The following is a 27,479-nucleotide window of genomic DNA, read 5'->3' on the forward strand; positions in this document are numbered from 1 at the left end:
AAATTGGGCTCCCCAAGCATAATCTGAGGCATCCGTGGTTAGAACCTGAGAGGCAGGAGGTAGACGGAGGGGCTTCCCTTTGTTTAGAACACATGCCCTGGACCACCAAAGAAATTCCTTTTGAAGGCAAGGAAGGCCGGGAATCAGTATGTCCAAACTGTGGCAATGCTGAGACCATACACTTTTTAGGTACCACTGTATTTTCCTCATGTGGAGTCTTGCATATGGTACGAGAAGGATGCAGGAGGCCATGTAACCCAAAGCCTGCAGGAATTTCCTTGCAGATAGATGGGTTAGAGTTGCCAAGGCTTTGAAAGTTGATGCCAGCTGTAATTGTTTTTCGGATGTCAGAAATGTCATCTGGGTTGTAGTGTTTAGAAGAGCACCCAGAAAAGTTATCTGTTGTGATGGTGTCAAATTTGACTTTTTTATGTTTACAGAGAATCCCAGGAATTTGAGGAGGTTTTGTACAAAGTCCAGATGCTGGAGTAAGACATCCTTGCTGTCTGCCTGAATTAGACAATCGTCCAGATAAGGGTAAATTTGAATTCCCTTGAGTCTGCAGTAAGCTACTACTGGAGCCAGGCATTTGGTGAAGACCCTGGGTGCAGTAGACAATCCAAAGGGCAGCGCAGAGAATTGAAAGTGCCTCGATCCGGCCTTGAACCTGAGGTATTTTCTGCGATCCTGCCTGATGGGAATGTGTAAATATGCCTCCTTTAAATCCAAAGTCACCATCCATGCATCTTTGGACAGCATTGGAAGTAACTGCTGTAGAGTAAGCATCTTGAATTTTGGAATCTCTAGAAAGGTGTTCAAGACCGACAGATCCAGAATGGGTCTCCATTAATTTTGCTTCCTTGGGACTAGAAAGAGCCTTGAGTAAAACCCTTTTCCCATCTCAGAAAGAGGAACCAGTTCTATGGCATTCATAGCCAAAAGAGCTTCCACCTGGTTTAAGGCCTCCATCCATTGATGTTTTGGAAGGTCTGGCCATCCGCTTGGCCTTGGCAAAGTATGAAAATGGAATTTGTAACCTCTTAAAATCACATCCAAAACCCATTTGTCCTGGGTTATTTGAGTCCAATTTTGATAAAAAAAGAGAGAGTTTTCCTCCGAGAGGGGCTTCCAGGCAAGACGTTCCTGCAGCCCAACAGAGGGAGTCATTGAGTTTGTTTCCTTTGAGACTCTGGCCTGTCCTCTCCAACCCTAGGGGTAGAAGCAGTCCACTGTCTTGGTCTATAAGCAGCTTGTGTTTAAGGCCTCCCTCTGGAGTGTCTATATCTACCCCTTTGAGGCCTGTCTGAAGAGGGAAAGGACCAGTTTTTTGATGGCCAATTCCTGCTAAATCTAGGAGGCTGTACTTGTAAGAAATCTTTAACTGTTTGCATGGATTTCGCCTTATCCACCATCTTTTTAATCACCTCTTCAGCTTTAGATCCAAACAAAACATTATGCTGAACAGGAGCATCCAATAATTTAGCCTTTACTTGTTCAGGCAAATTTTGTTCCTTTAGCCATGCATGTCTTCGAATGACTGTGCCAGAGGCCGCAGCCCTACAAGAGGCCTCCAAGGCATCAAATCCACAGTGTAAAACATGCTTCCCAACTTGTTCAGTGGCATGCAATAAGTCATGTAATTCCTTATCATCTGCACAGGCAGAAATGGAAGTAAATTTTTGTTTTAAAACAGACAAGAGAAATTGCTGATATTTAAGCATATGAAACTGACAGTTTAAAGCCCTAATGGACAAAGTAGCAGAAGTGTACACCTTTTTGCCCCATCTTTCCAAGGCTCGAGAATCCTTTTCAGTAGGAATGGGATTTTTAGCAGTAGCGGCCTTAACACCCTTAGGGCCCTGAGAAATGGTTTCAGGGTCAGCAGTAGGATTCTTGTATAGAAACTGATGGGAATCAGGAACCCTGTAGTATCTATCAGGCTTAGCAGGAGGGAAAGAATCAGGAGTTAAGTTAGCCTCCGAAAAGGCATCATCCACAATATCCAAAACAGGAGGAATAACCAGGGGTCTATGTTGGGGAAGAAGAAGAAAATCCCTCAGTCTTTTCTTGGATTCTGAATACTCCTGTCCCTTCCAGTGGAAATGTTCCCTCATTTCATGTAGTGTTTCCCCAAAAGAAAAATCCTCAGGAGGAGAAGCTGAAGGAATGGATTCTTCCGCATCAGAATCCTCATAAGGAGGGAAAGAATATTCCTGATCAGAAGAAGAAACTGAGGAAACAGAAGCCTGATCAGAGGAATCATAATAAACATCCTGCCTTGGCCTTTTGTCTGGAGGGGGATGAGAACCCCTAATCATTGTAAGTAAATCCTCCGCCATCTTGAGTAACTGTTTCTGTGACTTGGGAGCCGGTTCAGAAAAGGCCTCTGTTGAAGTCTTTGATTTAGAAGGAGTCTTTGGCTTTGCCTTTACTTGAAGCTGAGTAGGCCTGAAAACCCTTTCGGAAGCCGGTACCTGCACAGCGGCTCCGGACCCATCCGAAGGAGCATTGTCCGAAGGTCCTGCAACAGAGATATTTAAAGGCCTGGTTGGGCTCCTCATTAGAGTCCGTTTTGGCCGTCGGTTCTGAAATGGCCGACGACAGGGGCTGCAAAAGCACCTCACTGACAACGGCCGAACCTGAAGCTGGCTCCACATGTGCGCTATCATTAGATTTGGACCTCGGAGGCCTGTCTTTATCCTTGCGACGCTTGTGAACTCCGGTAGATGAAACCGTATCAGACGACATTTTGTAGTTAAAGCACCTACTGAAGTAATGAAAAGCAAAATCGTACCTTCGCTTAATTGTACATTGATTGAATCTAGCACAAAACCGGCAACTAGCTACGTCGTGGTCAGGGCCTAAGCAAGGAATACAGTAAGAATGAAAATCCTTATGAGGTATTTGCTTCCCACATGAAATACAATTATTAACTTTTTCTGACATCGGAGTGGAGCAAGAAAAAAGTTTCCCCAACAGGGTACTTAGCTTTGAGTGGAGAAGAAAGTCTTCGGACCGAAGTAAATAGAAATATTCGTCAGGAGTCAACCGACCGGCACTTGCGATCTGCTATTACCGCACGGCAAGAAAGACTGGAGAAGATGGTGTCGGCTGTCAGCTTTATACTCCTGGTGCTCTGACGTCAGGGAGCAGGGTTGAACAGCCGACGCCGGACCCTGACTTTGGGATTCTGGCCGACCGAGGGCTGCCTGCCGGCAGGGGAGAACCCTACAGTCATGACTGCAACAGTGAAACACGATGAACATCAAAGGACTACAGGTCATGATAAAAGGCTTGCTCCTGAATAGTGGGTGAAAGCATGATGATAGGTTCCCTTACTTACTGGTACTACTGTATGCTCTAGTACAATCTGAGTTCTGATAGCTGCATGAAGGTGAACAGCACGTAACACATCCTACTGGAAGGGACTAGAGAACAACAGACTACCAAGCTTGGACTTTCAAGATGGCTGCACACTTTATAACAGCTTAATTCTGGCTCACCCAGTGTGAAAACAGAAACATAGCAGACAAAGTCAGTGGATCTGGATTTCTAAGTAAATTTCAGTAACGGACTAATAAGTGCACTGCCTGGAAGCCAGGAGAAAAAAGAAATACATAGGACCTGAAGTAAAATCAGCTGCAGAAGGTGACAAAAATCACCAAAAGGGAAAAGTACTGTAAGTGTTCAGCAAAAAGAAGTGCAAGCTCCAGATGTGACTTCCAGTAACCTTGAGGAACATATAAAGCAATTGCATACTGACCTGATTAAAATAAATGAAACAATGACAGAATATATCAACTCAAACAATAAAAGGCTGGAAAAAATGGAAGACGCTTTAAACAGATACTCAGATGAGATGATAAAACTGCACATCTCAGAGTTCAAAATGAAAAGTCTGTCTGAATACCAGACTGCACAAGAAGAGGTGTTTCAAGAAATAATGGAATGAGAAGACAGAGCGAGTAGAGAAAACCTGAGAAGCTGGAAGGAACGGACTATTAATTTCATGAAAGCATGAATAAGCAACTGGACTGGTATTCCACAGCAGAAATTGTTAATTGAAAGGGGACATCATGTGTACACTCTAAACCTGGCTAAGAGAAAACAACCTAGACCTGTAATAGTAAAAATGTATTCTTACCAGGAAAATTGATTCTGACAAAACTTTAGTATAAGGACGAAGAAGTAAAAGTGTGAGGCAGCAGAGTGTTTGTGGAGAATGAGTACTCATTGTACACCAGGCAGAATAGGAGTAAATGTATCCCATTATTCATGGAAGGTCAAGAAGCTGGCATAAGATTTAAACTGCTGTACCTAGGTATCTTCAAAATATTTTTCCCTAGAGGAATAAAAACATTTTTGATGAAGTACATGCTAAAGGAGAAATACAAAAGTTTGTCCAACAAAAATTAAGCATGAAAAAGGAGAAGATTTTGCTTCTTGTTTTTCCTGGTAATTAAGACCACAGAGAGTCTGCGCCAGTGAAACATTTCCCAGTGTTTCAATGGAAAATGCTTGAGGGGGGGGGCATAACATTTGAGTAGAAGAATTGAGCTCCTTGTGGTCCTGCAGAGCGGTGCTAGCAGCAGAGAGGCTAAAAGAGCGACTGCTAACCTGATATAAGTGTTTTTTTCCTGCTACTACCTGGGCGACTGTCCGATCTAGCTAAACTGCAAGTATTTCTGCTTCTTGAACTGTTTTAAATTGTTTAAAGTTGTTTTTGCACCTGCACTTTTAAAGTTTGCCCTGTTTGTTGCATTTACCTGTTGAGGCTACTGCTAACCTGATATAAGTGTTTTTTTCCTGCTACTACCTGGGCGACTGTCCGATCTAGCTAAACTGCAAGTATTTCTGCTTCTTGAACTGTTTTAAATTGTTTAAAGTTGTTTTTGCACCTGCACTTTTAAAGTTTGCCCTGTTTGTTGCATTTACCTGTTGAGGCTACACACTCAAGTGTGCTAGCATGTGTTGCATATTTATTGCATTTTCCTGCTGTTTGTTGCAAAAAAAAAAAAAAAAAAATTATCCTTGTTTCCCGTCTTTCCTGACCTAGAGTAGTCCAAATACAGGCTTTGCTGTATTCTGGACTTTTGGAAAGTTCCTGTGTTGCCCATTTCCTTTCTTGGATAAAGGGAGGCTTCTTTGTTCACCAGTGGCAGTGGGGAGCTTAGAGCAGCCTATCTATCCCTGGAGGAGTGTTACCAGCACAAGAATCTGATAGTCTATTGGCCGTTTTGGGCCAATTTCTAGCTCTTTCAAGTCCCCTTGTATAAAACCCGCTTTGGCGCGGCTTTGTGCGATTTTGTGCATAGCGCAGCATCGGGCAGCTCCGCTTAATTGTGTTTAAACCATTCTCGGCTCCACAAAGTCTGCTCTTCACTTTTTTCCTTAGAACTTATCAAGTTCTCATAATAAACACCCTATTCTTACTCTAAAGCCTGGCACTTGCTCACTAAAGCAATTATATAAGTCAGCACTAAAAAATTAAAAGCACTACACTCTCACAAACTCCCCTTGAGTACCTTGTTCCCCATTGGCCCTTTTTGTCAATTATAAAGGAATTCCCAATACTATTCTAGCATGTCCAAAGGTCAGTTGTCAATCTCCTCTCCGGTCCAGCTGGTGAATCTGGGAATCTTGAGGCAATGTTACAACTGCTTAATGTACACAGACAACCCTCTCGTCCTCCCAACAAATTCCAACACATGTGAGAGATGCAACCATATAACCAAACTGGAGGCTAAGCTCTCTCAACTCAGTACTGGCGTAACCAGTCAGGAGGAGAAGGAAACCACACTCACTACAATTCCAGTCTCACATAGACCTACCATGACAGCAAACCAAACACAAAAACATACTCGGAGGCTCTAAATAAAAATCTGCCTAAGCAGCAGAGACCTCCAAAGCAGACACCCAAGCAACCGCTACCCCAAAACAAAACACGTGCAAAACATAGGTTCATAGGTTCATACTAGGCTATCTGACCTAGGGCATTTATAAGCCAAGCCAGAGTGTGTTTGGTTTTCACCACCCATTTTAAATTAATTTTGCTAAGCTCTTTTTCGAGGTTAGTATACTGTGCCTCTGTCTAACAGTGACACAGAAGTGATACCCGGGTAAACCTACGATCTCCCATCCACTCATCAAGATTTCTCTTGAAGAGAAAGCCAGTTTGCCGAACAGTTTACAGCCCTTAAGGCTAAACAACACACCTGATACACTTGTAATAGGTGACTTTATCGTCAGGCACACTGACATCCCGCTCACCAGGCTGAACAAGGAGAAGGTCACGCTGAGCTGCCTGTCAGGCGCTAGGATCCACCACATAACAAAAATTAAAAGCACTACACCCTCACTCCCCACTGGCCCTGGTTTTCAATTATTAAGGAATTCCAAATATTATTCTAGCATGTCCAAAGGTCAGTTGTCAATCTCCTCTCCGGTCCAGCTGGTGAATCTGGGAATCTTGAGGCAATGTTACAATTGCCTCATGTATACAGACAACCCTCTCCTCCTCCCAACAAATTCCAACATGTGAGAGATGCAACCATATAGCCAAACTGGAGACTAAGCTCTCTCAACTCAGTACTGGCATAACCAGTCAGGAGGAGAAGGAAACCACACTCACTACAATTCCAGTCTCACATAGACCTACCACGACAGCAAACCAAACACATAATCACACAAAAACATACTCGGAGGCTCTAAATAAAGATCTGCCGAAGCAGCAGAGACCTCCAAAGCAGACACCCAAGCAACCGCTACCCCAAAACAAAACACGTGCAACACATATCTCACAAAGCCAGTGTGCCAAAGAGTCACAGCCCTTAAGACTAAACAACACACCTGATACACTTGTAATAGGTGACTCTATCGTCAGGCACACTGACGTCCCGCTCACCAGGCTGAACAAGGAGTGGGTCACGGTGAGCAGCCTGTTGGACGCTAGGATCCGCCACATAACACAAGCACTCAGGTCACTCCAAGGCAAGTACAAATATGACTCAGTCATTGTCCATGCTGGTGTGAATGACCTGAGAAGTACCTCCCTGGACTACATGAAAAGACACATAAAGGAGCTCTCTGAGCATGTAGCCCAGGCCGGTATGACCCTGACCTTGAGTAGCATCTTACCCTCACCAAGAATGATGCCACAATACGAAGACAAGATGATCAATTTCAACAATTGGCTTAAGTACTGGTGTCATTCAAAGGGGATCCAATGCCTGTCAGCTTGGGATGATATGCTCGACAAGCCACGATGCTTCGCTAGGGACGGCTTGCACCTGTCACCCCTGTGCTTTCGGATATTGGCAAGGGCTCTTGCTACCCCCATAGTGCCTTTTTTAGGCAAGGCTGAAAAGACAAACCCACCTCCATAGGTATCACAAGGGATAAGAAACTAAGAGTAATGCTACTCAATGCCAGAAGTCTAAACCTCAAGATGCACGCACTCAAAACTCTCCTTAGCATGGAGAACATCGATATCTGTGCAGTAATAGAAACCTGGTTCAGGGCTCCCAAGAGCACACCAGCACTACCAGGTTATACCTCATACCATGCTTTTCGGCTCCAAAACTTGGACCGAACCACAAAAGGAGGGGAGTATCGATATTCATCAAAGATACTCACACCTCCAGGTTGGTGGCAAAGCACGAAGCATCAGAGACTATGATGTGCAACTAACAGTGGGTAAAACTGCCTTCCAGTTTACAGCCTGCTACAGACCACCCTCCCAAACCCAGGAACCCCACTCGGCCTTCCTGAGAACACTAGAAAATATGAAGGTCTCTCCAAACACCATTATATTGGGCGACTTCAACTACCCAAACATAGACTGGGAGCATTACTCTAGCTCCAACACCCTAGCCCAAAGGTTCCTAGAATTTATAAACTCAAATGCTATGGAACAACTTGTTACCACTCCCACAAGAGGGGAAAACATACTGGACCTGATCATCACTAACATGGGGACTCTATGCTCCAGACCAGAAGTGTATCTCTCACTGGTAAGATCAGACCATAAACTAATCTCACTGGATATTCACATCCCGACCCCACCCCCTGCCCAGAAAACCACAGTGAAAAACTTCTCTAAAGCAAATTTCACACTCCTCAAAACTGAGGTGGAATCCTTCAAAGCCCCCTGGCCTGTGGAAAATATGACCCAGACTGCAGAATCCTTTATAAACGCATTGTATGAACACCTTCAGGAATGCATGGATCATGCAATCCCAAATAAAACCAAGACCCAATCCTCCAAAGGCAGGCGTTCTGTCTGGTGGACCCCAGCCATAAACAAACTATACAATAGAAGGAGGAAGCTACTACATGATAGAGCAAAATCCCAAAAAGGGAAGGCATCTCTGATCAGTATTAGCAAAAAAACTACGGGCACTCATAAAATCGTCTAAGGCCAGCTTTGAGAGAAAAATTGCACAGGACACTAAGGATAATCACAAGGCTTTCTTTACTTATGTTAGAAACCTGGGTGGGAATTCCCAGATATGCTCAGAATTAGTCCAAAATGACAAAAAATACACCAAACCCACAGACATTGCCAACATCCTAGCTGACAGGTTCAGCACAAACTTCTCCCCCCCTCCCCATCAAAAGGGCAAATATCTATCCCAGCAGAGTGCTGCCCCCCTGACATCTCAGATGCTCAGGTAAGAGCCGCCCTCCAAAGCAAAAACAAAGCATCAATGGGACCAGACGGTGTCCCGGCTGCGCCTACATGAACTCCAAGAAGAGCTAAACCCAAACATAAAACTACTGTTCAATCTCAGCCTTACTACAGGATATGTGCCCAAAGAGTGGCGTACAGCAACAGTGGTCCCTCTCCACAAAGGTGGTGCCTCAACGGGTCCTGGAAACTATCGCCCCATAAGCCTGACTAGCTTGGTCTGCAAAGCTATAGAAAGGATCATCATGGACCTCATAAATAAAGATACTGGGGACCTACAGACACTGGATCCTACCCAGTTCGGCTTTGTTAAGGGCAGATCCTGCCTCTTAAACCTGGTTGATTTCTTTGAAACAGTCACCAAGGCCATTGACGAGGGGAAGGTGGTCCATACAGCCTACCTGGACCTCGCAAAAGCCTTCGATACAATACCCCACTCGGGCATTATAGATAAGCTCACTAGCTTACATATAAACCCCTATGTCACTAGATGGATTGCAAACTGTCTGAAGGACAGAACCCACATGGCTAGAATTGCTGGAGCCATGTCAGACTCCAAACCAGTCACAAGTGGTGTCCCACAAGGCTCAGTCCTGGGACCTCTCTTGTTCGGTATATATTTCTCGGAGGTACAGGCCAACACGGAAGGACTGTGGCTGACCAAGTTCGCAGATGACTGCAAACTGGGTGCCATAATAGACTCTCCAGCCGACACAAGCATCCGCCAAAAGGGCCTCATAGAAACAGACAACTGGTGCCAGAGCCATGGCCTCAAGCTAAATGCCAAAAAGTGTATAGTCATCCCCTTTGGCAAAAACAAAGTGCCCACAAATTACCACATAGGTGGTAATCCATTAAGTATAGAAGAAGTAATTAGGGACCTGGGTACCCAAGTTGATAGCAATCTCTCATTTGACAACCACGTGGCCAAAGTGGTTAGAAAAACATTTTATATAGCCCACCTAATCATGAAGGGATTCACATCTAGATCAGGGGAGGTGATCGTGCCTCTTTACTCATCCCTCATCAGGCCCATAATTGAGTACAATGCCCCTTTTGGGATGTACCTTACCAGACACCTGCAGCAACTGGAAAGACCCCAAAAGTACCTCACCAAGAGGATCAAAGGGCTCAAACAGATGCCATATGCTGCCCGGTTAAAGAAACTCCAGCTCTACTCAGTGGCATACCGCCTGTTCAGAGGCGATCTGTGCCTGACGTATAAAGCCATGTCCAACCTGGAATTAATGGACATGCTGCACCTCAGAAAATCCAAATCCCATCGAGCTACACTCGAGAGACTTGAACCTCAGCACTGAAATAAACAGGACATGCTGGAGGGACAGATTCATAACCCAGAGGTTCCCTTCACTCTGGAATAAAATCCCAGTCCAGGTTAGGCAGAGTCCCTCAATGACTCTCTTCAAGAGGAATCTTGATGAGTGGATGGGAGATCGTAGGTTTACCCCGGGTATCACTTCTGTGTCACTGTTAGACAGAGGCACAGTATACTAACCTCGAAAAAGGGCATAGCAAAATAAATTTAAAATGGGTGGCGAAAGCCAAACACATTCTGGCTAGGCTTATAAATGCCCTAGGGCAGATAGCCTAGTATGAACCTATGAACCTATGAACATGCAAATACAGATGCATGCACACAGCTGAGCCTGATAAATGAAAAGGGAACAAACCACCTGTGCCACAGCACATGTACAATAGTCATTTACATGTACATTTTTGTTAGTGCCAGAGTACAAGGAAATGCAAGTCTTAAGAGCTGTTAACTGGATAGGGGTAAATAGGGTCAGTGGATACATTTTTCATCAAAGGGACCAGGCGCATGCAAAAAATGTATCAGCTCAGTTAAGGTAAAGAATGTTCCATACTCCGTTTTTCAAAAAGGCAGATATACAAGTAGTGAATATTCCTCCTCAAAAACAGTGGAACACTTGATGTTTAATGTCTATCCTAGTACCAAATAATTCAAAACTGATCTTCAGGTATAATCTCTGTGCCCAGGAGCTTGTTAAATGCATTGAGTAAAAACTGTGAAACTGCTCTGACAAAAAAAAAAGGAAAAAGGAAAACAAGTCCCTGCGGAAACTGATCATCATGCTAGTTGCAAGTGTTTCCATTTTTTTCAGTTGCTTTTAAAAGTACAAAGACAAGTATTTCTGAATTATAAATATCTGTATGACTCAGTGATTGACAGCAATGAAGTGAAAGTTTCAAGCCGATTCCGGAGTATGCCATTGCTGTTATCTGAAACAGACTTAGCTCTGCCTTTCAGTGGAAGCGATGCACAACTTACAAGTATTTTAAAGGAAACACAGCAGCTAGGTAGTAAGACATCTAAAAATATCTGTACCATAAAATCAGTATACTTATGGTTACTGCTGCTCTTGCTGTAATACTAGCCTGACTAGGATCCTGTGTAAGCTAGAACTATTGCCAAACAGAGGGCATTGTAGTTCAGACTTAAACATTAAGAAATTCAATGCAAGACACTCGACATGACACACACAAACCTAGGAACCTTTGTCTCAAAAACAAGCATCTGTGTTAAGAGAGCAGATCGTTCTGGGCTTATGCACAACTCATCAAAAGTCTTATTTTTATTATTATTCTAAAGAAAACACCAACAGAAAATCTGTAACTCCATGTTTTACATAGAACAAGCCACCTGTACCTCCCACAAAGGGGAAGGGTATAAGCGTCTATATCACATTATCAAAAGTTTACTTAATCGAATCAATAAAGATCGAACTTTATTGATTAAGTAAAAAAAAACTGAATGGCGTAGGCAAGGGGACAAGCCCCCCCTGCACCTCCCATGTGGGGGCCTGCTCTCCCCAAACACCCCCTCCGTAAATATACCAACTCCGAGACCGCACTACATTGAGGTAAACGGAAATCTCCCCTTAAAGAGATTTCATTTACTTGCACAATGTTCTTCACTTTCGATATTGTCGTGTCGACAATATCAGACTTGATATTGTCAACTTACAACGTGAAGTAGACCCGGGTAGCAACCTACACCCCTTGCTACTGTAGTCAACTCAGAGGTCACTACATCTGGTACAAGAAAAATATGTCTGAGCTACGGCAGCTCCAGTGTTTGCAAATCGTTCTAAGAAATTGATTATTTTGGAAGAATCTTAAATCACCCAAACTGACCACTTCTGCTTCAAGAGTCGTTTTAATAAACTCACCTAATATCAACATGACAAGCAAGAGGTGAAAATAATCTTTTCTCCAAAGACTCAGTATCTGTCCAAGTTCTCTGCTGCTTCTAAAGCTAGACAATATTTACAAGCTAACTACATAATGAGTCAGGGTGGGAAATGCAGGTCCTTCTGTTTTATTTATTCAGCTGATAATGAGTAAACAATCAAGACTTAAGGGCACCATTCAGATACAAGTCCTGCCAAAGAAATATGAACATAATGAACACAGTTATCAAATGGACAGAAAATTCTATTCAGAGGAAAACACAGTATCCATTTTAGCTACAGCCAGAAAATAAAAATGGAATCATGAGTGGTGAAACATCAAAGGAAAGATGATTGATTTATGTATTTTAAGGATGACCGTCCTTATCGTAAGATCCAAAGAATCCTGTGAGTGAATGCACAGTAGTTTGTAAATAGTACAGAGGTCCAGGTGCCACATATTATGAATGGGGAATATCACACGAGAGAACGGACTTTTGCTGTAGTGAGTGTCAACTGGTCTTGGGCATAGTATAACTGGCCTTCGTGAATCTTAAAACGTGAATAATGAAGAACATGTCTGTATAATTTTTTTGCTGCCAGGCCCATGGTGAACAGCAGATCGCATTTAATGTGAGCAATAAACATGTTTTTACAAATGGCTGTGCATGCCTCATAGCCGGGGTTAGTAGCCTAGTCACTTTACATTAGGTTTACAGTTGTGTGCACTACTTTATAACAACAGTGTAACACGACAGCAAAACACTAAACAACAATCTATTTCTAAATAATGATTCAAATTTGCAATTTTCAAAAACCAAAATTTTCCATGGAACCTATTAATCCTTAGAAAACTGCACTTCTCTTAGTTGTGACTATATCAGAGTTTGTTATAAGGAGTAGGTAGATGCACAGTGCTTTCCCACCATAAAGAGAATGCAGGCACCCAGAAACCACCCATTAAAAAGGTGATTTCAGGGTATGTATGATTTTAGAATGGTAGCTTACAATTAAGACACTGAGTTTTGGTTGGCAATGGCACAGTGAAAGGTACAACACACCTGCTATGACAACTTCAAATGTCATCCACCTGTCTACTAGGACACCTCAATAGTACAAGTCATAAAGACGTTCTATGAGAATACCCTGGAAGTAACTTTTGGAGTAATTTTTGTAGTAACTTAGAAGCATTGAACTTTAAGGTAGAATTCACTGTGAAAAACTCAGGGAGATAACTAGTTGGATATTTTTAAAAAGTTTCTCTCAGGGGAGGTCTTAACTACATGGTCCCTGGAGGAGGTCCCAGAAGAAGCATACTTTGTGCATAAAGAGTGACTGTTTAATTTACATCCTGGTTAGGATGGATGGGAGGAGTGAGCTGCATATGCAGGGCTTTCAGATATGTTTACTTCGATTTATTTGTGATTGTGTGTGTGTGTGTGTGTGACCCTCTTCAGCTACAACCGAGGTCAAAGGGCAAATAAAATGATGTGCAAAATGAAGGACATATATGTTACACAGAAAAAAAGCAGTGTACAACAATGTAAACATCTCAGAGGAAATGATGCAGCAGTTGCAAAGGTACAATGGAAACATTTTACATCTCAAAAGAGAAGGTTCAGACTAAAGCAAAGTACTAACGGTCATAAATGGTTGCCAACTCAGTTGCCTTGCATCTCCTGTGGTACTAATATTTGAGTATAGTAACAATATTAGGAATGGGAAAAACTACCTTTCACATAAAGAAAAATGAGGGAAGCAAACTGACATATTATCATAAGGAAAAAAATGATGGTATTATCTGTTCACACTTACTGGTTTCATACATTAAGCAGATCTAAATGCACTGTTAATACTGCATACAAAAGAAAGAAATCAAACAAAAACGAACTGTAAACTATTAAAAAAGCAGACTGCACACAATAGGAGAGCTGGAACACAGCTTTAATACTCAACAAATAAAGCCAAATTCACGTAAGCGCTTTCGGCAAGTTCAAATAACCCGCCTTCTTCAGACAACAGCTGGGTTACAAGGAAAATGTTTTATACACCATAATTAAATTCATTGAACCAATCAAGTTAGAATGCATTGTTGCTTGGTCAAAAAACCATGACAACCTTAAAAGACCACCATTTCAAGCTAAAAATTGCTAACTTATAAAGTTGTCCATACATCATTAAAAAGCTAGTCCATACATCATTAGAAAAACTAGTCGCTACTGCAATATAATTATATATGGAATGGGAGCTGATATTTACATGATATAATGCAAACAATAATTTGTGATTTATAGAAATTATCCGTAAATAAAGATATGTATGTGTATGATAAAGATGTAGTATGATTAATCGGACTTTCACTTAACCACATAAAAGAACAAAGCTGGTAGACAGTCAAGAAACTAAATCAAGTTATGACATGTTCATCATAGGAAAATATGACCAACAAAACATATATAATGGTTTGTAATATGACTAATGACTTATATACTCACTTACATAACAATAAACTTTATATTCAAGTAACAATTGTCTATAAATAATGTACTCTACTTATAAGATCAATGTATTCTGCCAGTATACATACATACATAAATGCATTTTGCTGAAAGCTAAGTTATCCTATTGTGCGAAACCCCCCCCTAATGTTTACCTATTATAGGATAACCATTTCAGAACACATTTTATGGATAAACTTTCGTTAATGCCTGGAAATACCTGGGCTCTCGTTCTAATCTGCCATAGCAGTTCATCTATTTCCAAAAGGATTTGCCATGGGCCACCTCTTACATCCTTTTCTCTTTGCTGTAAAACAAAGAAATGGAAAAAATGCCCTGGAGAATCTAGACAATGTCTGGAAAGGGCATTATTAACATCTGCTTTCAAAATTGCATACTGGTGTTCGTAAATTCTATTTTTTAGCTTTCTCTCGGTTTTCCCGATGTAGAAAGCTTTGCATAAATTACATACTGCTGCATATACAACAGCTTTTGATTCACATGTGTAATGACCTGCGCATTTGATGTCATTGCCATTGATGGTACATACTGAGGCTACTCTGATATGTTTACATTGGGAGCATGATCCGCATCTATACATACCCCAAGGTCTATTAGACCTGGAAACTAATTTACTCTCAAAAATACTTTTCAGGTTTTGCCCTCTCCTATATGTAATCCTAGGGCGGTCACCTAAAAGAGTGCAAAGGGATCTGTCCTCTTGAATGATTTGCCAATTTTTATTGACAACTTCTCTAATTTTGACAGAATCAAAGCAATAAGTTTGTAAAAAACTGATGTTAAACTTCTCCCTTTCGTTGTTGTCAGTAGGAAGGGTACTAACATCAGATGGTGTGGTATTGTTAATGTGATCTGAATTGTTAGTCCTACAACCTGAGAGTAAAGGAAAAAAGTATCCTGACTCTCTTTTATTTGTTACTTCGGTAAGCACACTCAAGACTAGAGACTGAGGATAACCTCTTGCTATAAACATATCAGTAAGTTTACTACACTCAGCAGCAAAATCAAAAGAATCACTGACCATACGGGCTGCTCGAACCATCTGTCCCTTAATGACAGATTTCTTTTGGTGATAGGGGTGATTGCTCGAAAAATGTAGGAAGGCATTTGAATATGTCGGCTTCCTAAAAATTCTGCTTTTGAACCTTTGATTTACTCTATCTTTAATCAGTGCTATGTCCAAATAGTTGATCTCTGCATCGTCAATATTATATGTAAATTCTAGAAATTCTGTCGAATTTGTTAGTTTGTCGATGAATATTGGAATCAACTCTCTGTCACCCTCCCAAATACAAAAAATGTCATCCTGGTACCTAGTGTACCAGGAAACATATTTGGAAAAAAGATCTTCCTTGAACAGATAGGTGGACTCCCAATGTGCCAGTACTGCATTGGCAAATGAACCACCACAAGGTGAGCCCATAGCAACACCTGAGGTTTGCAGATAATATCTATCCTCAAACATGAAAAAATTATTAGATAAGACAATTTCAAGCAAGGTCTCAATCAAGTTTACAGTGTCATGGTCAACATTCTTTGCACACATGAACTCTCTTACCCAGGCTAGGCCGATGTTTTGGGGAATGACCGTATATAGGTCTTTAATGTCGACAGTAAGGAATAGCATGTTGTCATTATATGTAAGAGTGTTAATGTTTCTCAGAAAAGACCATGAATCTTTACAAATATGTGATTCAGAAAATATTAAAGGTTTCAATATACTGTCGACATATTTTGCACATGCCTGGGTAATAGACCGTCTACCATCAATTATAGGTCTAAATGGAGGGGAGGTAAGTCTTTTGTGCAATTTTGGTGTTCCAAAAAATGCTGGGATTTTTGGAGCTGGCATGACCAAATAATTTAAAGTTTCCTTGTCGATGTATCCTTCCAAGAATAAATCGTTGAGCATATTATTAATTTTTCTATAAGCTGCATTTATTTCACTCAAAGAGGAAACTTTATAAGCAGGCAACTCAAGATGTTTAGACAAATACTCAACGTATTTAAAGTAATCCATGAAAACTAACCCACCACCCTTGTCAGGTTTCAACACACGAATATGACAATCTTTTATTAATTGAATAAAATCATTCTCCAACATTGTAATGTTAGTTTTATTTTTCTGTTTGCTGTGTGTGATTAGATTATTAATAGCCCATATATCCAACTCACACACTTTTTCAAATGTTTGTAAGGTGGAATGGAGGGGTGGGTTATAGGAACTGGATACTCTAAGTAACTTAGTAGCAGATGAATTGTTACCCATCAAACTTTGTAAGTTTAATTTACGTGTAAAAACTTTCAGATCAATAATAAGTCTACTTATGTCCATGCTACGCCCTGGCACAAAGGAAAAGTCCTTAGCTAGAAAGTCAATGATGTCTTGTGTGATATTCAAAGTGGTGTAGTTATACACCGTAAAGTCACCATTTGAACTCTTGTAAACTATAGGGTCTAATCCAAAGTTCATCATATCAGTCATCTCCTGCGGCCTCGTCTCCTGTTCCTCGGGTTGTTCTGTCGTTGGACTCGAGGACGGTTGTTGCCCCTGTTGTTGTTCGCCATCTGAAAATCCTGATTATCAGGATTAATATGGCTATTAGAATAGTCGCTGGATACAGAGGGCAAATTGCTGTCCGCCAGTGGTAAATTGATGCTAATGTTGTTATTAGCATTAAGCCTGGGGCTCCTTCTGACCACTGGTCTGTGGTTACCACCATTGTTGTTATTATTATCTGAACTAGACTGGATAGATTGGGCGTGGGATAGATCAATTACTGGTAGACCACTACTATTGTTCATTGGATTTTGTCTTAGTTTAGGATAGGCTTGCTTGTTTGCGTAATCTTTAATATCTCTTGCTAATTTCCTTTTCTTATTAGCAAGTAATTTTTCCATAGTGGCATTAATGCTAACGAAAATTCTGCAATATTCATGTTTGTACCTGGCAAAATCAGCATGAGATTTAATGTCCGTTTCTAATGCTTCCAATTCGCTTTTAAGCTTGCAGATATCTGTGTTGTAATAAGTAATAAGTGCCTGCAAAAATTCGAATCCTTGCCTGTCAAATAGATCAATTAACTCTTGGTAAAAAACAGAAGTATCTGTCAGGCCAGCGGGAAAACGCCATTGGCGTAAGCCTTTGGGAATTATTTTGTTCTTAATACATTCCTGCAGGTAAGAAATCTCCAATTGGAGTTTCTTACATTTAAACAGTTTTGTGTCCAAGAGATCAATCATATTTTCCAAGTTGCTGAATTCGGAAACGGGAGGCTCATTGCTAGCTTCGTTGAGAGAGAGTCAGGATACTTTTTTCCTTTACTCTCAGGTTGTAGGACTAACAATTCAGATCACATTAACAATACCACACCATCTGATGTTAGTACCCTTCCTACTGACAACAACGAAAGGGAGAAGTTTAACATCAGTTTTTTACAAACTTATTGCTTTGATTCTGTCAAAATTAGAGAAGTTGTCAATAAAAATTGGCAAATCATTCAAGAGGACAGATCCCTTTGCACTCTTTTAGGTGACCGCCCTAGGATTACATATAGGAGAGGGCAAAACCTGAAAAGTATTTTTGAGAGTAATAAACCTTGGGGTATGTATAGATGCGGATCATGCTCCCAATGTAAACATATCAGAGTAGCCACAGTATGTACCATCAATGGCAATGACATCAAATGCGCAGGTCATTACACATGTGAATCAAAAGCTGTTGTATATGCAGCAGTATGTAATTTATGCAAAGCTTTCTACATCAAGAAAACCGAGAGAAAGCTAAAAAATAGAATTTACGAACACCAGTATGCAATTTTGAAAGCAGATGTTAATAATGCCCTTTCCAGACATTGTCTAGATTCTCCAGGGCATTTTTTCCATTTCTTTGTTTTACAGCAAAGAGAAAAGGATGTAAGAGGTGGCCCATGGCAAATCCTTTTGGAAATAGATGAACTGCTATGGCAGATTAGAACGAGAGCCCAGGTATTTCCAGGCATTAACGAAAGTTTATCCATAAAATGTGTTCTGAAATGGTTATCCTATAATAGGTAAACATTAGGGGGGGTTTTCGCACAATAGGATAACTTAGCTTTCAGCAAAATGCATTTATGTATGTATGTATACAGGCAGAATACATTGATCTTATAAGTAGAGTACATTATTTATAGACAATTGTTACTTGAATATAAAGTTTATTGTTATGTAAGTGAGTATATAAGTCATTAGTCATATTACAAACCATTATATATGTTTTGTTGGTCATATTTTCCTATGATGAACATGTCATAACTTGATTTAGTTTCTTGACTGTCTACCAGCTTTGTTCTTTTATGTGGTTAAGTGAAAGTCCGATTAATCATACTACATCTTTATCATACACATACATATCTTTATTTACGGATAATTTCTATAAATCACAAATTATTGTTTGCATTATATCATATAAATATCAGCTCCCATTCCATATATAATTATATTGCAGTAGCGACTAGTTTTTTTAATGATATATGGACTAGCTTTTTAATGATGTATGGACAACTTTATAAGTTAGTAATTTTTAGCTTGAAATGGTGGTCTTTTAAGGTTGTCATGGTTTTTTGACCAAGCAACAATGCATTCTAACTTGATTGGTTCAATGAATTTAATTATGGTGTATAAAACATTTTCCTTGTAACCCAGCTGTTGTCTGAAGAAGGCGGGTTATTTGAACTTGCCGAAAGCGCTTACGTGAATTTGGCTTTATTTGTTGAGTATTAAAGCTGTGTTCCAGCTCTCCTATTGTGTGCGGTCCACTTTTTTAATAGTTTACAGTTCGTTTTTGTTTGATTTCTCTCGTTCTTTATGGCGGACGACACTGGAGAGGCTGGTTCACCTCCTCTATTTTCAACACGAGATTTGGGTAACAAGGACGGTGACTCACAACACAATCTAACGCAGCTCATTGAAGCATTACTGCACAGAATGGACACCCTAACGCAGAGAGTGGAAGCAATTTCAAGTTCGGCTGACTCAGTGTCGAAACAGCATACTAACAACCTTACAAATACGGCTAGTTCTAGTGGAACGAGTATCCCCAATGGACAAGGCTCGCCTCGGACGTTTACATTAGAAGCAAGCAACAACACTACAACGTCCGCGAATTTGTTGCAGCCTTTCCAGGTTACACCCGGTCAATCTACAAGAGTTCCGACGACAACTGCAGGAATAAATGGAAGGTATGAGCCTGACATTTGTTTACCAAATGCTACACCTTCTTTAAATAATTTTCTTGAAAATAACTGTTATTTTACTTTAAACAATAACAACGAAGCTAGCAATGAGCCTCCCGTTTCCGAATTCAGCAACTTGGAAAATATGATTGATCTCTTGGACACAAAACTGTTTAAATGTAAGAAACTCCAATTGGAGATTTCTTACCTGCAGGAATGTATTAAGAACAAAATAATTCCCAAAGGCTTACGCCAATGGCGTTTTCCCGCTGGCCTGACAGATACTTCTGTTTTTTACCAAGAGTTAATTGATCTATTTGACAGGCAAGGATTCGAATTTTTGCAGGCACTTATTACTTATTACAACACAGATATCTGCAAGCTTAAAAGCGAATTGGAAGCATTAGAAACGGACATTAAATCTCATGCTGATTTTGCCAGGTACAAACATGAATATTGCAGAATTTTCGTTAGCATTAATTCCACTATGGAAAAATTACTTGCTAATAAGAAAAGGAAATTAGCAAGAGATATTAAAGATTACGCAAACAAGCAAGCCTATCCTAAACTAAGACAAAATCCAATGAACAATAGTAGTGGTCTACCAGTAATTGATCTATCCCACGCCCAATCTATCCAGTCTAGTTCAGATAATAATAACAACAATGGTGGTAACCACAGACCAGTGGTCAGAAGGAGCCCCAGGCTTAATGCTAATAACAACATTAGCATCAATTTACCACTGGCGGACAGCGATTTGCCCTCTGTATCCAGCGACTATTCTAATAGCCATATTAATCCTGATAATCAGGATTTTCAGATGGCGAACAACAACAGGGGCAACAACCGTCCTCAAGTCCAACGACAGAACAACCCGTGGAACAGGAGACGAGGCCGCAGGAGATGACTGATATGATGAACTTTGGATTAGACCCTATAGTTTACAAGAGTTCAAATGGTGACTTTACGGTGTATAACTACACCACTTTGAATATCACACAAGACATCATTGACTTTCTAGCTAAGGACTTTTCCTTTGTGCCAGGGCGTAGCATGGACATAAGTAGACTTATTATTGATCTGAAAGTTTTTACACGTAAATTAAACTTACAAAGTTTGATGGGTAACAATTCATCTGCTACTAATTTACTTAGAGTATCCAGTTCCTATAACCCACCCCTCCATTCCACCTTACAAACATTTGAAAAAGTGTGTGAGTTGGATATATGGGCTATTAAGAATCTAATCACACACAGCAAACAGAAAAATTCTCCTAACATTACAATGTTGGAGAATGATTTTATTCAATTAATAAAAGATTGTCATATTCGTGTGTTGAAACCTGACAAGGGTGGTGGGTTAGTTTTCATGGATTACTTTAAATACGTTGAGTATTTGTCTAAACATCTTGAGTTGCCTGCTTATAAAGTTTCCTCTTTGAGTGAAATAAATGCAGCTTATAGAAAAATTAATAATATGCTCAACGATTTATTCTTGGAAGGATACATCGACAAGGAAACTTTAAATTATTTGGTCATGCCAGCTCCAAAAATCCCAGCATTTTTTGGAACACCAAAATTGCACAAAAGACTTACCTCCCCTCCATTTAGACCTATAATTGATGGTAGACGGTCTATTACCCAGGCGTGTGCAAAATATGTCGACAGTATATTGAAACCTTTAATATTTTCTGAATCACATATTTGTAAAGATTCATGGTCTTTTCTGAGAAACATTAACACTCTTACATATAATGACAACATGCTATTCCTTACTGTCGACATTAAAGACCTATATACGGTCATTCCCCAAAACATCGGCCTAGCCTGGGTAAGAGAGTTCATGTGTGCAAAGAATGTTGACCATGACACTGTAAACTTGATTGAGACCTTGCTTGAAATTGTCTTATCTAATAATTTTTTCATGTTTGAGGATAGATATTATCTGAAAACCTCAGGTGTTGCTATGGGCTTACCTTGTGGTGGTTCATTTGCCAATGCAGTACTGGCACATTGGGAGTCCACCTATCTGTTCAAGGAATATCTTTTTTCCAAATATGTTTCCTGGTACACTAGGTACCAGGATGACATTTTTTGTATTTGGGAGGGTGACAGAGAGTTGATTCCAATATTCATCGACAAACTAACAAATTCGACAGAATTTCTAGAATTTACATATAATATTGACGATGCAGAGATCAACTATTTGGACATAGCACTGATTAAAGATAGAGTAAATCAAAGGTTCAAAAGCAGAATTTTTAGGAAGCCGACATATTCAAATGCCTTCCTACATTTTTCGAGCAATCACCCCTATCACCAAAAGAAATCTGTCATTAAGGGACAGATGGTTCGAGCAGCCCGTATGGTCAGTGATTCTTTTGATTTTGCTGCTGAGTGTAGTAAACTTACTGATATGTTTATAGCAAGAGGTTATCCTCAGTCTCTAGTCTTGAGTGTGCTTACCGAAGTAACAAATAAAAGAGAGTCAGGATACTTTTTTCCTTCACTCTCAGGTTGTAGGACTAACAATTCAGATCACATTAACAATACCACACCATCTGATGTTAGTACCCTTCCTACTGACAACAACGAAAGGGAGAAGTTTAACATCAGTTTTTTACAAACTTATTGCTTTGATTCTGTCAAAATTAGAGAAGTTGTCAATAAAAAATGGCAAATCATTCAAGAGGACAGATCCCTTTGCACTCTTTTAGGTGACCGCCCTAGGATTACATATAGGAGAGGGCAAAACCTGAAAAGTATTTTTGAGAGTAAATTAGTTTCCAGGTCTAATAGACCTTGGGGTATGTATAGATGCGGATCATGCTCCCAATGTAAACATATCAGAGTAGCCACAGTATGTACCATCAATGGCAATGACATCAAATGCGCAGGTCATTACACATGTGAATCAAAAGCTGTTGTATATGCAGCAGTATGTAATTTATGCAAAGCTTTCTACATCGGGAAAACCGAGAGAAAGCTAAAAAATAGAATTTACGAACACCAGTATGCAATTTTGAAAGCAGATGTTAATAATGCCCTTTCCAGACATTGTCTAGATTCTCCAGGGCATTTTTTCCATTTCTTTGTTTTACAGCAAAGAGAAAAGGATGTAAGAGGTGGCCCATGGCAAATCCTTTTGGAAATAGATGAACTGCTATGGCAGATTAGAACGAGAGCCCAGGTATTTCCAGGCATTAACGAAAGTTTATCCATAAAATGTGTTCTGAAATGGTTATCCTATAATAGTTAAACATTAGGGGGGGTTTTCGCACAATAGGATAACTTAGCTTTCAGCAAAATGCATTTATGTATGTATGTATACTGGCAGAATACATTGATCTTATAAGTAGAGTACATTATTTATAGACAATTGTTACTTGAATATAAAGTTTATTGTTATGTAAGTGAGTATATAAGTCATTAGTCATATTACAAACCATTATATATGTTTTGTTGGTCATATTTTCCTATGATGAACATGTCATAACTTGATTTAGTTTCTTGACTGTCTACCAGCTTTGTTCTTTTATGTGGTTAAGTGAAAGTCCGATTAATCATACTACATCTTTATCATACACATACATATCTTTATTTACGGATAATTTCTATAAATCACAAATTATTGTTTGCATTATATCATGTAAATATCAGCTCCCATTCCATATATAATTATATTGCAGTAGCGACTAGTTTTTTTAATGATGTATGGACTAGCTTTTTAATGATGTATGGACAACTTTATAAGTTAGCAATTTTTAGCTTGAAATGGTGGTCTTTTAAGGTTGTCATGGTTTTTTGACCAAGCAACAATGCATTCTAACTTGATTGGTTCAATGAATTTAATTATGGTGTATAAAACATTTTCCTTGTAACCCAGCTGTTGTCTGAAGAAGGCGGGTTATTTGAACTTGCCGAAAGCGCTTACGTGAATTTGGCTTTATTTGTTGAGTATTAAAGCTGTGTTCCAGCTCTCCTATTGTGTGCGGTCCGCTTTTTTAATAGTTTACAATACTGCATACAAAGTAATATCAACTGGGAAATAGTTTCAGACAGCATGCAAGAGACTTGAGCATTTCTGCACTGAAAGATCTTAACGGAAAAAGCAATCTTAGCTACTTTAGTTTACTTCCGCTGTATAGTTTATAATCAAGTGCTGCTTTCCAGAACAGTGCCACTGGTTGGTACAGAGATAATCATCATCAGAGGGATGCAAAGGTACTTTGGTATTAGATGACGTCTTGGTGTTGAAACCTTCAAAAGGAACACTTTACTTGCCACCAGACCTGACAACCTCTGCAATTAATATATTTCATTCTGGTTGTGCAGGACTTTAATCTACATGAAATAACATGAAACAGCAGAAATCTGACTGCATCATGTCAGGTTTTAAGTGCATCTTAAATTTACCGAAATACAAATTTTGCTTAGCATAGGCATGAAACTATAAACTCTCACAGTCCATTGCATGGATAGAAGCATACTCTTACTGAGACAGGCATATAGGCCATGCTAAATGAGGCTCATTTCTATAATATATACTTAGAGTTAACCATCTTAAATGGATGAATGAAGCAACGAGAAAAGAGATTACAAACTAAACAAATACAAATATGGGCAATAATGGATTTCCCCTGGAGTATTAAAAACAAAAGGCTTGTTTAACTTCCTGAGCAATCATTCATAAGTGACTTATCAAGTCCTATTTAAGTATAGCCAGGTGTACCTGGGAAGAAGAAACACACAGGGCACCCTACTGAAACATCATCAATCGAAATGACAAGTGCTGACAAGCTAAAAAAAAAAAACAAAAACAAAAAAGACTGAAAACAAAGGAGAAATGCGAATCACAAAAATCTCTCTTCTCCTTTAAACTTCTTATGGGGGGGGGGGGGTGCAGGACCACCACAACCCTGAACTTGTGTGTATCACATCCAACATCACCATACCTTGAAGAAAAGGGAATACTCTGAGAAATGGTATCTCAGGCTTCATTTATGCAAGTCCAATCTTTTGGCCATTTGCTCTCTATATTACAAGACTTGGTCTAGCGAGTCCCAACATTTCAAATGGTTACCACTACATATGCTACACCTGTGATCACAAGATTTTTCAAGGTTCATTGTCCTCCTACTGTATGACCCTTCTGGTAATTTGTTTAGTCCACCCAACCTGGTCCTATTCAGACATGGGTAATCTAGAACAAAAATGATGACTCCCAATAGCAAAACACAGTACATGAAAAACACTGATCTAGGGCAAACAAACCTTTTAGATCAGATTTCTTTACTACTTCTTGCTTGCATTTCTATACTGCTTCTAAGGTACACTTCTGTTTTGTGACTCTCACCTACACCACCAATACACAATTTTGGCATCCTTGGTACACAGAACTTTTAAATTTCATAATGATTTTGTAAATATACATGTATGATACCTCATCATTGTTCAGCTAATGCACAACGCAGCCTCTATTTGCCCTGCCAAGGATTAAAGGCAACACCACCATCTACAGGAATGAAGCAACAGTCTCAGCTTGGACCCGCTGTGCTTTCAGGTAATAAACTACACTGGCTACTTAAAACAATGCCTGTGATCCTTAACGGGTCATATTTGAAATACAGATTCTGAACACTAGGTCAGCATTTGGCAGATATGACATCCATTCAAACTTGTACAAATACGAACCTTTTATTGTCTGAGCGTCTCTTTTTCTGCTTCATTCACTGCTTGCAAAGCAGCAAATGTCAGTACATATACACTTCTTATAGGTTTATATGCAGGTAAAATAATTCTGGAATTCTAGAAAGAAATACGCCTGCCTATAGTGCTGTAAAGTTAAGAATTTCAGCCAACAACCTTTGCCATCATTATTACTACTTTTCTACAGCAAAAGTTAATGTCATCACGTTAGTTGACCGTATACCTAAGTGCACATGAAATGAACAAAATTATTCCCAAGCAGACAGCACTGCAGGTAAATGCTCATTTCTTTATGTTGCAGCGAGCATTATATTTCATGAAAGCTCAGCTCAATTTGCACGTCTGTGTTAGTAATTCTCATTTGGGCTAAGTGTGCCTACACATTCTGCCTGCTGTATTTTTCTTTCTTGTGTACATTGTCTTCTATATCTGCGGAATTTATTGATATGCCTCCCTTGAAGAATTATTAGCACATCATAATGGGGTGAATTAAGTTTTGCAAAACATTCACTTTGTCAAAGGGACTGAGCAACTGCAGTGTTCCCTGAATATTTATGTTATCGAAGAATGGTATGCAGTTGTGTGAGATCACAATATAGAGGGGTTGGGGACTTCAGTTACCTCAGATATGGTACATATAGGTAAGCAGGGGTAGAGGTGGGGCTATTGTTTACTTATACTGTTTTTTTTTGATATTTTGTGATTTGATCAATGTTGCTGCAGTCAGTTTGGTTTCCATGGGTATGTGTTCAACAAATTATAATAAACCCAGCATAACATATTTATTCAGTACAACAAAAGAAATAAATTGTACACTCCAAGTCTCCATGGTCTTCCTCATAAAGAGAATTAATTTTCAAAATACAATTAAAATGCGTGTTATGACTTCATTTTGCTGACATAATTCCTTGACAACAAAAATTACTGCAAGTAACGCGGCAGCCTACATAGGATATTCCATTTTAACAGTATGAAATATAAGATTAAATTACCAGCCTCAGGAATAAAATGGGAAATGTTGTTTTAACATTGCTGCATTTGTACCTACAGATAAATACATCACATTATATTCTACCAAGGCTGTTATTGTGGGTGAATCTGCAAAGCATTAAAGCAAATGTGCTTGCGCCAAGCTGAATCTGCAGTTGACAAGGTACGGCAAGGATGGAGAAAGGACCCTTCTGCAGTTCAAAAAATAATGCATAAAGTTCCCAAGAAAATGGCTGATGCAGACGGTGGGAATCCCTGAGTGGTTTAAGAAGGCAAAGAGTGGCCAGAATCTGAGTTAACAGAACTCAAAAGGCAAAAGAAATGACTAGGTCTTATTATGTGCATATTAAGAATAGCATCTGTTAATATACACATAAATAACACCATAGAAGGGAACGGAAGTTAAATAAAACACTGTACAGGGCAAACATCTGCAAGTCAGTACATCTGTACACACCATAGAAGGGAACGGAAGTTAAATAAAACACTGTACAGGGCAAACATCTGCAAGTCAGTACATCTGTCTATCTGCTGTATCCTCTACTGAAATATCACTGCCTCAAGTGATACATGTGTTTTGTGAGTAAAGTGTGCTGATGTTTACTGCTGTAATAGCTAGGGACATGGCTAAAAGGGACCTATGGAATGTTCGATTTATTTAATTACCAGATGACAAACAAATACATGGACTGAATGAAAGGGGACTTGCAAAGTTACTGACACAAAGGGAACATGTTTGCTATAGACAAGGTCAAAGGCAAAAATTGTTTACACAGAGGAATAGTTAATGTAAAAAATGTAAAATTGTTATCATAGGTTCATAGGTGTTTACTAGGTTAGCAACCACAAGGACCTTTTTAAGCCTAACCGTGCATAAATCTCTGTCATGTTCAGGTACCCTTGATAAGTCTAAGTAGGGGCTTGGGAGATTAAACATGTATATGCAGGATGCTGGGAGATGAACCATTTACGGGTTGCCTGTGTCCATTCGAGACACGGGTGCCAAGGTAGGGGATGAATTTCCCAGTCCCCATCCAATTGTCCAAACTGCATTTGAACTGGTTTATAGAGGAACTCTGCTTCACATGGATGAGGAGCCTGTTCCATAAACAGAGTAGTCTTTGGGATACATACCTGGCTCTCCAACA

This window comes from Protopterus annectens, chromosome 2.part2, assembly GCF_019279795.1.
Source record: "Protopterus annectens isolate FY-2018-M chromosome 2.part2, PAN1.0, whole genome shotgun sequence".
Lineage (NCBI taxonomy): Eukaryota > Metazoa > Chordata > Ceratodontiformes > Protopteridae > Protopterus > Protopterus annectens.